Source organism: Cygnus olor, chromosome 4, assembly GCF_009769625.2.
Source record: "Cygnus olor isolate bCygOlo1 chromosome 4, bCygOlo1.pri.v2, whole genome shotgun sequence".
NCBI lineage: Eukaryota > Metazoa > Chordata > Aves > Anseriformes > Anatidae > Cygnus > Cygnus olor.
The window spans coordinates 21319752-21331609 of NC_049172.1; positions in this window are offsets into that span (position 1 = coordinate 21319752).

The window sequence follows — 11858 nt, forward strand, 5'->3', positions numbered from 1 at the left end:
TGAGACTGCTTTTTACAAATACAGTCTGGGCAGCGCATGTAATTCTTTTTGTTGGCTCTCTCTCAGTGGCATTACCTTGAATATGAGGAAATTAAGGAGAAAAATTGCTATGAGCTTTGTAGGCCCTTTATCGCTTTAATCTCTTCTACTCTCTGCTTTCTATTTTTCTGTCTCTTGTCATCCATCTTTGCAGAGACAGTGACCAAGTTAAGCTAAACAACAATTTGGATTTGTTAGCCATGGATTTGATTTCTGCTTTCAGAAACTGAAATAGTCTAAATGTATTATTTTAAGTAGGACTAGGTTTTCAATGCAATTTTTGAGATAGCCAGAGCAAGAATTCAATAGATTTAGGGAGGGAGAAAAAAATACGTGGAATGTCTATGGGATGGCAAGTAGACTGCGCAGTTTCTGTGATCCCCTTTAGAAGGATGCAAGGGAAGGACAAGAAAGACTACACCCTGGAGCACGTACCCTTACAGAAACTTGGCACAGGGGTTGTTACTGTTTGGTGCTGTATGAGGCTCTACAGATACTGGCTGAGCCTGCTGGATGGTTAGTGCAGAGCCTGCAAGGGCTGTTTGTGTTAAGTTGTATTGATTGCTTCGTGTATAATTTAATAAAGTTGAAGCCTGCTTTCTTTCCTCGCAGCTATACGCTGCATCTGTCCTTGTTGGAGTGTTCCCATGGCAATCGTGGGCTGGATTTTTATTAGTTTGATTTACTCGATAAATAAATAGAAAAATAAAACAAGATAATTACCCAACAATGAATAGCTACCATATGAACATAGTGAAAACTACACCAAAGGCCACTGGCAACAGACAACACTTCTAGTTTAGAAGTAATGCAGAGATTTCCAGTGTAATTTTTCTGACCTTCATTGGCCCTTCCTCCATTAGGTGTCAGGCTCTGTTGCTTATATGAGTTTCACTGCATACAAAATGTCTCTCCTGGCTTCTCACATTCACAGCATTGTTACTCTTTTTTAAGCAGTGGCTGCAGTTTTATGTTCTCTTACTACTTGATCTGAACAGTTACCCTTGCAGGGAAGAAACCTCCCTCCTCTTTCCCCAGAAGAGTGGTAGGAAAACCTGTGCTAACAAAGCAAACATCTATGCTTCGCCAGAGGTTTGCTCTCCTAACAGACCAGATGAACACACAGGCAGGCCACTAATAGGCATCCAAATCACTCAGAAAAACAGCATTTCCAGGAGATGTGGGGATCTAGCTGGACTCTGATAACCTTGGGGCAGATGGAGTCATGAGCAGGCGGCTTTTGCAAGGGACACTGCAGCACAGATATTTCACAGAAGAACAAGAGAGGACTAGTTTGGATGTTACTTAGAGGACAGGAAGACTTTGGCAGCAAGTTCATAAGGAAACCATATCTGATGCTTAAAATATTGAAGCATAGGTCACTTATTATACAATACACTTGAATCAGTTTTCAACACACCGTTCTTAAAAGTTAGGAGACTGGGCTCCTGCTGTAGTAGCACAGCGTTGGGTGAACTCAGAATGGAAGAGCTGTAAACGCGGCGGTGCATTCAACACTGACAATAAAATTTGACATGGGCGTCCGCAGGTACTTGTTTTAAGGTCTGAGAGCTCCTGACAGCTAAGCATTGCCGAGGTCACTCCAATGACCAGCACTAGTGGAAAACTAGAGGATTTTTATTGTGGCTTCTTGTACCCTTGGGACAAGATGCATAGAGCGGGAGTGATTGTTTCTGAAAAGAGATGGTCCCGGGCTGTCTCTGCTGGCTGCAGGGTCCTTGTGTTTCAGTCAAGCACCATTTTAAAATCCTGAACTTTCATCAGCCTTCATATAAACTAACAGGACAAGAAAAATTTCTGCTGAATGTTCAACACGCTGCTAATCAGGACGTGCTATGCAGGATGCACCCAGTGGTGTTCAAGCAGCATACTAAGCTACGCTTTTAATCAGAAGATAGTTATCCCTTTGAAGATCTCTTTTTTTTCTCCAGAGGATCTCACACAAGTGCAAAACTTCCTAAGAGCATCTGCCGAATGGCTTAAGATATGCCTGACTATGGGAAGCTTCTAAACCAATGTTTGGAATCTGCCTTGAATGCTCATCGAAGGGCACCTGTAATACAAGCTAAAATTTGAGGCTCTTACAGGGAACTCTGGATCCTGTTTCAAATCTTATTTCCATGAGAGTTACATCAGCACTTAAGACTTCCACTGCTGTTAGTGGAAACATTTTTAAAATTAGTGCTAAAATGTCAGTGCCTTTGTGGAGAAACTATCATTAAGAGAAGACTCCCATGACGGCAGCCTGTTCCCACCATTAGACCCACAGAAACTGGGAGGCCTGGGGTCTGTTTCTCGACTCTGCTTCTGGCCTGCTGTTGCTTGCAACTCTTATCATCTCTCTGTAAAACAAGGATAAAGTTCAGCTTCTTTTGTAAAATGTTATGAGCGCTTCAAAGACAGATGTTTCAAAAGAACCAAGTTTTATTAAGAACCTCGGTTGTTCTCACCTCCTTCTCTCTCCTGCAGTGTGAAATATTGCAAGACCCGTGGCCTTGGAAAGTGCGTAGACTCTCTCATGAGCCTATCGCTGCTGACTCTGAGGCAAGCCTGCCTGGCGGGAGCTGTGAGCAGCGGGCCAGTAATTGTATAATTTCACCCTAGGAAACTTTCCACTTTTGTCTAGGGTAATACCCCAGACGAATAGTGTTCTGGAGTTATTACAGCCTGAATCAGAAGTTTAGGAAGGGGAAGAGTGAGCAGTTTCATCTCGGCTTTCCTCAGCAGAACAGTGAGAGAATCTGTCCTAAAATAAATGGGAAGAAAGCTCTCAGGTAATTCTTCTCAGTCCAAACAAGTGGTAAGTGCTCCATCTGGGCACACAGATTATCAAGAAACCATTAGCAAGATTTGTTTGCTGGTCCCGTGAGCGTGTGGTGTACAGGTCTTCTTAGCCATTTGCAAAGCACTTGAGGGAAAAGCTTGGTGGCTTGGGGATGGGAAAAAGCACCTTATCCTGCCTACCTACCACTGAGGCTTGGAGTGGATTAGAAATGATGAGCAGAAGTTGTAAGGTGGGACAGCCCCTTACGTCTGAGATCCCTGGTGTTTAGCCCGTGCCTGTTCTTCTGACTTGTGGAGACATTAGGGAGAGAGGACAGTGTCTGAGGGGCAGGTGGAGAGGAGGTCCATCTGGATGGTGCATGTCTGCTGGCATGGGCAGGGCCTTCTGCCCTGCTCCGACCTCGTGACATTGCCTCCTCTGTGCTACACTGAGGTACCGATACTTCCTTTTCCTTGCTAGCACTGAAGGAAGGTTTATTTTATGTAATCCGTTTTCTCTTCTTTAGCTGTTATTTTATTTTCATTTGCTTTCCACCTGGCTTCCTCTCTGCTGTTCAGGGCTGGACCCTGCCCCACCCGTTGAGGCTGCCCGTGTCACTGTTGCTGTGATCCTGGCTGCTTTTGCACCTCACCTGTGCCATGACATAGGCTTTGGATGCCACAGCATAACCTTCCGTAATGATTTTTGCTCTTCCCGGACAAATCCCCAAGGAAATCTTGCAGCATATGGTCTTTTGAGGTCCTAAGCCTGCAGTATGGTGCATGGAAACTGTTTCCCCAGGAAGCAATGTTAACAGCCACTCTGAGCAAGGAGTAAAGCTGGATGGCTTCCTGCATCCTCCATCCATCCATCCTTTCACTACTTATTGCTCAAATACCTTAGTGGTGGGGGTATTGAGTTGGGATACAGTCAGACATTAACCACTAGGCTGTTCAGGTTAACTGGTAAGCAATCAAAGGATTTTACTATAAGATGCACAATTTTATTTGTTTGTTTATTTTGTTTATTTTTAACTCCTAACCCTGCAACACAATCCAGGAATTTGAGTGGAGGGTTTGTCATATTCTATCTGGTCTTATAATTTTTGTACAGTATTAATATTTTGACAATGGAACTGTTTTGATCAAAGGTTGTATAAATCCCATTAGTGACAGCAACTGAACCTGTGTGAACCCTCTGTTAGGCCTTGTATCACCTGAATTTCTACAGTACAGTTAAAACTTCCACCTTGTATGTGTAGATATACTTTTATTTGAGCTCTTGTGGCTGCACGCTGTGGTGGGCTAAGGCATGGTGTGATCTGATGTAATGTGTGGGCTGCAAGATCCGGGCTCACCAGCATTCCTTAACTATGGGTTGTCAGCTCCACATCTCCCTGTGTTTGTCAGCTAGTGTCACATCCATAGCATTTTGGCTGAATGTTTCTTGTTTGCTCCGACTGAGAAATAAATAGAACTCTGGAAAACAAATGGTGCTGCTTTACCGAGCTGCAGTGATTTATGCACACGTCAACAGGAATGAGGAAAAGCAAATCCCTTCTGCTTACAGATATTTCAGGTTTCTGTTTAATAACACCCCAGGCCAGCCACTCTGAGGGCACTATTCTATTTCTTGGGTTGTTGAAATCATTTGGCCTTGTGCCTCACAACACCACATGGGGTATGTCTTAATAGACCTGAAAGGTATGGCATGCTGTGACTTGATTTTATTTACATTTATGTAAATATTACCGTGTTTATTTTAAAATGACTGAACTTCTGCAGTTGCAGCTCTGGGGTGGTAAAGCTCACTGAAAGGACAGTTAGGTTCCTATCGTCTCAATCTGGAAGACTTCACTTAAAATCACACTGTTTGCCATTTCTCACTGTGCTGAGTTCATCCAGTGAAATTGTACTGGTCTGTTGTATTTCCTGTTTTTTTTCTTGACTAGCCCAGTAACTCTAGTTGGCTTTCCAATGGCAGAATGACAGCTAACAGAGCTCTGGATAGTATGAAAAAAAAATGTAATGCCAACAAAAAACTAAACTTTGAAGTATATTTTCTTTTATTTAACTGAAACTCCTCAAGCTCGTAACTGACTGTGTTGGATGCCTGTGTCTCTAACATCAGAGCTTCATCTCAAAAGGACAACTTAACTAGTCAGAAAAGGGAGCTTTGAGGCACTACAGGTGTAATGAGATAAGTCAGTTTCTAGCTTATTGTGCAGTGCTGGTCAGGAATTTTCTGTCAAAATGTTTTTTTTTCTCTCATCAGGAATCACTGATTTGACAGCTGTTAGTGGAAATGTACCTATCAGTTTTGGCAGGCAAGCCTTCTCACACAAGAGAAGGAATCTCTGGAGAGGCACAGCTGCCTGTCCGCAGAGCATCCCGCTCACCCTGGCATGGCTAGCAGCCCTCCCTGGGTCCTTGGAGACTTCTTCCAGTGCTCTGCCGACCCGGAGACCTGAACTTCCATTTCTAGTAGCTCAGATGGGTAGGGCTCCAGGCTGCTACTGCTGTTATGAGGCTTTCTTAGTCTCTAGTTACAGCTATTTCATGTTCAGCTAAGAGATTAAATATTTATTGGGCCAGAGAGGATGCAGGTGACTGAAACTGTTATGGGACAGCCATTTAAACTGATTCTGGTGAGTGAGGTCCTGCCCCTGTTTCTCCTTCACCCCAAGCCTGGCTGCATGTTCCTGTCTTCTCACTTGAGTCCAAAGTCATGCTCGTCTCACACTGCCTGCAGGCATATCAGAGAGCTAAGGTCTGTGGAAAATGAAACATACAACACTGAGGCTCAGATTCATGGCTGTAAACCCATTCATCCCAGCTACACGCCCTGGTCAATAAAAAAATGGCTACTTTGGGATGTCTCACTCTCTGCTTGTAATTTCCCCCAGTGGAACATCAGAGATCTCTAGGTTTCATCCAGGTGTGGAATTAAGAGGTCCATCCCCAAAATGTCCCATGCCTGCCTCTTTTCTCCCTTGTCTTCTGCAGCTCTCTTTCTTTTCTCTCTGCTGTTCTGTGGCTCTCAAACTAAGCTAGAAAGCCCTGCAAGACCAGGAGACTCACAGACATAGTAAATGGCTTTATACATGTGCTTCCCCAGAGGTTTCAGTCCCAGTGGGGTGCAGCTGACCTTGCCCAGAGGCAGCAGAGCCTATTCAGCAGGACTGTGCCTAGCACCTAATCTGCATCATGTCCTGTCCACCACCAGCTGAAAAGTGTTGTGCTAGGGAAATCTGCTACAATCTGAAATCTGTGTCTCCCAGCTCACAATGAGTTCAGTGGGATTACTTCTATTGCATAAGGCTGGTTGGCACTGCGACTTAAAATATTTCCTTTTTTAAAGTTAGTTGAGACTTTTTGTTTGTTTGTTTGTTTGTTTGTTAAGGATAGTCTATCTGTGAAGCTGTGAGCCTCTGCTCCCAGGCACAGGGTGCAGGTAACTGCTGAGCTGCTGCGGAAGGTAGCAGGTATTTTGACTGGTTCATTGCTAATTATTGCTTCAGTAAACAACAGCTGTTCAGATGCAGCTCAGCTTCTTGCTTTGAAAAGATTACAGTGCCCAAACTGTAGTCTGGTATTATTGAAAAAAGAAAAAAAAATGTTATAATCATTTCACTCCCCTACTGCTACAGATTTTATGGGCCTTGTAGTGCACTGTTATGTCAGGCATATTAATTGCTAGTGAGTCGATGTTAAGCAAATGAAACAGCTTTGTGCAGTGTTTGGACACTCGGTTATAGACAGTTTAACAGCAGTCTTCTGGAGAGACTCTGCATTAGTCTTAGATTATATCTCAGCACTGGAGGAATGGCTCTTTCAAAGTAACTATAAAATGAACCATTGCTGCCGTGCAATAGCAGTAATAAGCTGTTAAGGTACCTTGCAAAGCATGAGGTCAGAGGCAGTGTGTTCTTCCAGCCACCCAAGAAGTGTAATAGCAACTAATTAGCACAGCTCCTTCAGAGGCTATTGCTATTGTAACCGGAGGAAAGAAAGGAAGAAAAGTGCAAAGGAGGGGGGGGCTCTACTGTTACTATCTGCCCTTTAGATGAAGGAGTTGTTGGTATTAACTTAGCAGAGGGTGAAGGCCTGACCCAGCACAGCACTGAGTGTCACTGATGTGCTGCTGCCACTGAAAGGAAAAATGGTCCTGTTCCCTGCTCCATGCAGCTCCTGCCCTTCTGCTTTCTTCCTGAGGAGCAGGATTTATAGGGACATCTGATTTGATTTATGGGGGAGTGAAATCACAAATTAACCATCCAGGCACACACTTTGCTGCACATCAGACTCAGCCCTTCCTTTCCTCCCTCCCTGCTGAGCTGCTGCCACTCTGCAGCAGCTGGCTGGGCTATCGGCCTGGTGTTGGTGTTAGCCACTGTGGTGCCCATGGCCAGGGACAGCCTGGGTGCCAGCCACCATGGGTCTGGCTCTGGCCATAGCAACCCCTTCCAGCTACACCATGAGAGGCAGCAGGAACACAGCTCTGCATTTGAAGTAGTTGATCTCTGTGTTGTTGCATTTCACTGGCGGTGGATGAAAGCCATCTGTAAGTATCTTTTGTGCAGTTAAAAAAATGTATTTTACTAAATGCATATGCCAGTAGTCAAGCTGGTGCCCTTTTATTGTATTTAGAGAGGAACAAGGTGGTATTAGCACAGCTACACATCATTGGTAGCGAGGAGTGTGACTTGCCACAGAAAGGGCCCCTCTTTGGGATTTCTGACTGGGATCTGCTGCTGGGGCTGGGCCATGCAGCAGGCTGCAGCGCTGGTTGGGGGCTGACAGAGCTGGCAGTGCCTGGCCTCATGCAGGGTTTTAAAACTGCAGGTTTTAAAACTGCATTTAAAACTGCGTAGTGCATTAGATTTGAAGCTGGTGCTGCCTTTCCAGTTGCTGCCATGTGCTCTGCAGGTATGAAATGTTAAGCTGCACCCAAGAGCCACAGCGTGCTTCAGGTTGACACAAGATGAAGCAGGATCTCAACTTGGTGATTTATATTCATTTCAATTTAATTTCACAAGATCTTAACGTTGTGTTTCTTAGCCATCGCATTTCTCTTATTTATCTGTTTTTGTGAGAACCCGTCCTTGGCGAGCTGTGGGGCTGATCGGCCCTCACCGGGCCGACAAAATGGCGGCCCAGGCACCCCCGGGGGGCCGCTCCCCGGGGCCGGCCGCCGCCGCCCTCCCCCTGCCCGCCAGGGGGCACGCGAGCCATGGCGGCGCTGCTCTGAGGGGATCCGGGCCGGGCCGGGCCGCCTGCTCCGGTACGAGGGCAGCCGGTGCCGAAGAAGCCCCGTGAGTGGCTCTAGCCCCGCTGGCTGCGGCCCCGGGGGGCTCGGTGGTACTGCCGGGGCTGGTGCTTGGTTGAGCTCGGGCACCGTGTCGGACCGGGGTAGCTGGGCAAGGAGCTTGGAGCGCCGTTTTGGTGTCTTTGTGAAGTGGGGAAGGAGCCAGGAGTGAGCAATTTTCTGCCCGTTGTTAGTTGTAAAGTAGATTAAATAGGTTAGAAATCTGCTAGCATGCAAGCCTGTCCTAGCGATGCTGCAGGCATCAGCTCTTCATTTTACACCAAATAATGACTAGCTGCCGCCCCACCTTCACCCAAGCTGACAGAGCATGAAACACCTGGGAAGGAGCAGGGAGAGTCAATAATTGAGGGCAATGTATGCTCAGGGCAAAGTGCAGTCACTGTTGGCACAGACAGGATATATTTTTTTTTAACCTAAACACTTGCCTCTGGACACCTTGGAGACATAAACATGCAGGCATATTGGAAGTACTGACTCCTGCTACACTCATGAAAAGAATTTAATAGAAAGTGAAGGCTTATTTTAGTTAGTTTTAATAATCAGCTGCTATAAAGAGTAGTAGAAAGTCTTATCTCTGCTGTGGAAACCAAGCTATGATTTAAAAATGCTACAAGCTGGCTCTGCCCATTTAAAAAGTCTGGGCTTTTAGAATAATTTTTGTTGGCTTCAGTCTGTCAAATTAATGTGGGTATTTCAGGGTTGGAAAGGGGGAGGGGAACAGGGGGAGACAAACCCTAACCCTCTGGCCTGGCGCTTACCAGAGTTGAAAAGTATTTACTTTCATATCTAATGTGGGGCCAAATGGACCGTGCCATCATCTAGTCTAAACTCCCGTCACCAGCATCCATCAAACATAATTCCAACAGCTTTCTTGTTTTTGCCAAAAGCTTCTGGAAAATTCTTCCCTTGTAGTTTGCTCTAGCGATCATGAAGCAGCTGCCCCTCGCCCTGCTTTTTTTTTTAGTTCCAAATGTGAATTTATCAGAATTGTATTCCCGGACACTGCTTCTGCCCCCCTTCCCACATTTAGAAGCACTTTACTCCAATGTGTTTTTTTTCTCTGGAGGCACTTACAGTCTATTGTCAAGGCACCGTTTGGCGCTTTTTTTTTTTTTTGGTGAGCTGTTTAAATCTCTCCCTGCAAGCAGCTGTGTCTTTTTTTTTTTTTTTTTAATTTTCTTTTTTTCCTTTTTGTTTTTGCTAAGCCTCAGATTTATTTATGTCTCCATGTGCGCTCTCTCCAGGGTTTTAACAGCTTCTTCACAATGCATGCTCCAGAACTGTATGCAAGAGTAGTGTTGCCAGTGCCATACGCAGAGATAACATTGCCTTCCTATTTCCCTTGTTTAACAAGGCCAGTAATCTCATTAAGCTTTTCCACTCCTATGAGCTCTTCATTGCCACCACTATTGTACTGGAATCTCACAATGAGTTATTTATCTATTATGCGCTCCTCATTCTTTCCAGTCATTGCTTTCTTGTAGGCTGCTACATACCTTTCATAGCGAGATTTGCATTTCTTATTCTGAGATACTTTACTTCTGGAGTCGCCTGTATTAAAATGCATTTTGTTTGAATGGGCTCATTTTAGCGAGTGATCCATATTGTTCTGTTTGACTGCCCTGTCCTAGCCATTATTTGCCACTCCATCAATTTTTGTCATCTGCAGATGTTGGCATCCCTAATTTTTTTATATGTACTACCCTGTTATTGCAGAAAACGGTGACTAGCACTGGGTCTTGTGCCCCCTCTCCTCCCTCTTTTTTTTGCCCCATAGTTCTTGTCAGCAAACACTGGATGGATTTTTCTACAGCATCAAATGACATACCTATAGCCATTCTCAGATTTTAATTCTTCAACTGATTTCTCTGTTAGCTTTCCATACACTGATTTTGTTTGTTTTTGATTGAGGTAAGGTTAATTGGTCCATTAGATAGCCATTCTTGTCATTTTGGTTTTAAAATTGTTCCCGGGCTCAGAATGTGGAAATACTTCATTGTGTTGGGATAGCAATTATTTCCAGCATGCCTCTGTAATGCATGGCACTCTCTCTGCTGTCTCAGACAGCTTAAGTGTGATTGAGTAACTAGAGCTGGTTGAAACATGTTGTCGCCTTCCAGCCTTGTTCTTAGTTTCTTCCTTTTCCTCCTGAATCCCAAAAGGCTTTATTAAGACAGCTTTGTGGGAGCCATTAACTCTAAGCTGCATAATTACCTTACTATGAGCTTTGACTCAGTTTATAGTAGGGAAAAAAATTGCACGTGTCTCTAGAAATTTATATTCCTCAATGCCAGAATTTTAACTTAGTAAATTAAAGGTTTACTCAATTTACCTAGGAATTTATAGTAATTAACAGCAGGAGAGTTTACCTGCAGAACTACTAAATACAATGAGGTAGGGTTTGTGAAAACATGACGCTAATGAGCTGCCGTGTTGTTATGCTCGTTCTTCACCCTCCAAATTGCCCATAAGACCCTTAGGTACTTCAAGAAAGGCATGTTTTTGCTGTTTAGCATGCTTTGTTTAGAAGTGGGGCACAATGTTTAGCATATTTATCTTTATTTGGGGATGCATTTTATGTCATCCTTGCATGGATCAGCATTGTATCAATTTGTGACACTAGAAATCAGGCCAGTTTATTTTTTTTCTTCTTTCTTTCTTAAGGAACATGTATAAAGAATCATGCAGCTAAGATAAACCTCATGCCAGTGTTTGTGTGATGCTGCGTGACTTCGCTCCCACTGCTGGGTTTTAGACCAGCTGCTGACAGGACATGTCCCTTCCCTCTCCCTCCCCTGTCATCCCCAGCACATCCCGTTACTGAAGCAGGGCAGACTGTGCCTGGGTGGCTAACAGCATGCTCTTGTTCCTCTGCCACCCTCACTGTGCTAACTGCAATATCCAGCATTAAATTGTGCGATCAGGAGGTGGCCTGAGAAACACACCTTTTCATCATCTTTTCACCCTGAGAGGCCTAAGACATTTTGGGGGATCTGCAACAATTTCTCTGCTTCTTGAGATGAACAGAGGAGCTGCATTTTTTCAGGCTTTGGTGGCGTGCTTATCTACATCCTTATCTACACTACTATTAAAGTTGAAAATGGGCCAGGAGGAAGGAGTGGGGCTTAACTATTACTAGGACTTTCACTTTTTTCTTAGTTCTAACCTAGGCACTCACACCGTTAAATTTTGTCTCACACACGGTCCTTCTGCCACAAAGCTGAAAACTTCAGAGGGAAAAGTTAAAGTCCTGAGTGCTGTCCGTCAGCGTGATGGCTATGGACCTTGTGTGCCTCTTTCCTAGGGGAAGAAAATTGGCACGTCCCTGTCAATTAACTGGTGTTTGTTTTTGGCTTTATTTTGATCAACGAGCCCCAGAAACTTGTGTGTGCAGTCAAAGATCAATTTAATTTTATAAGCGTTGCATATTTAGTCCTTAGCACTAATTGGCTATAGATGAGAAGCTGATCAGTCTGGTCGGTTTGGACGTGGCTGTGCAGCTAGGGATGTTTCCCTGTGCCTGTGCTGCTCAGTTCACGCTGTGTGATGCTCTCTGCTTTGGCTTATTTTTAACCCTGGCAGCTTCCAGTAAGTGTCAAATAAACAGCTTCTAATAAGCTGCTTAGAAGCTGTTTCTAGTAAGTGTCTTTGCTTTGCATTTCCCATCCCCAAGGAATTATACATTAGTCCTTCCCCTTAAAGGTTC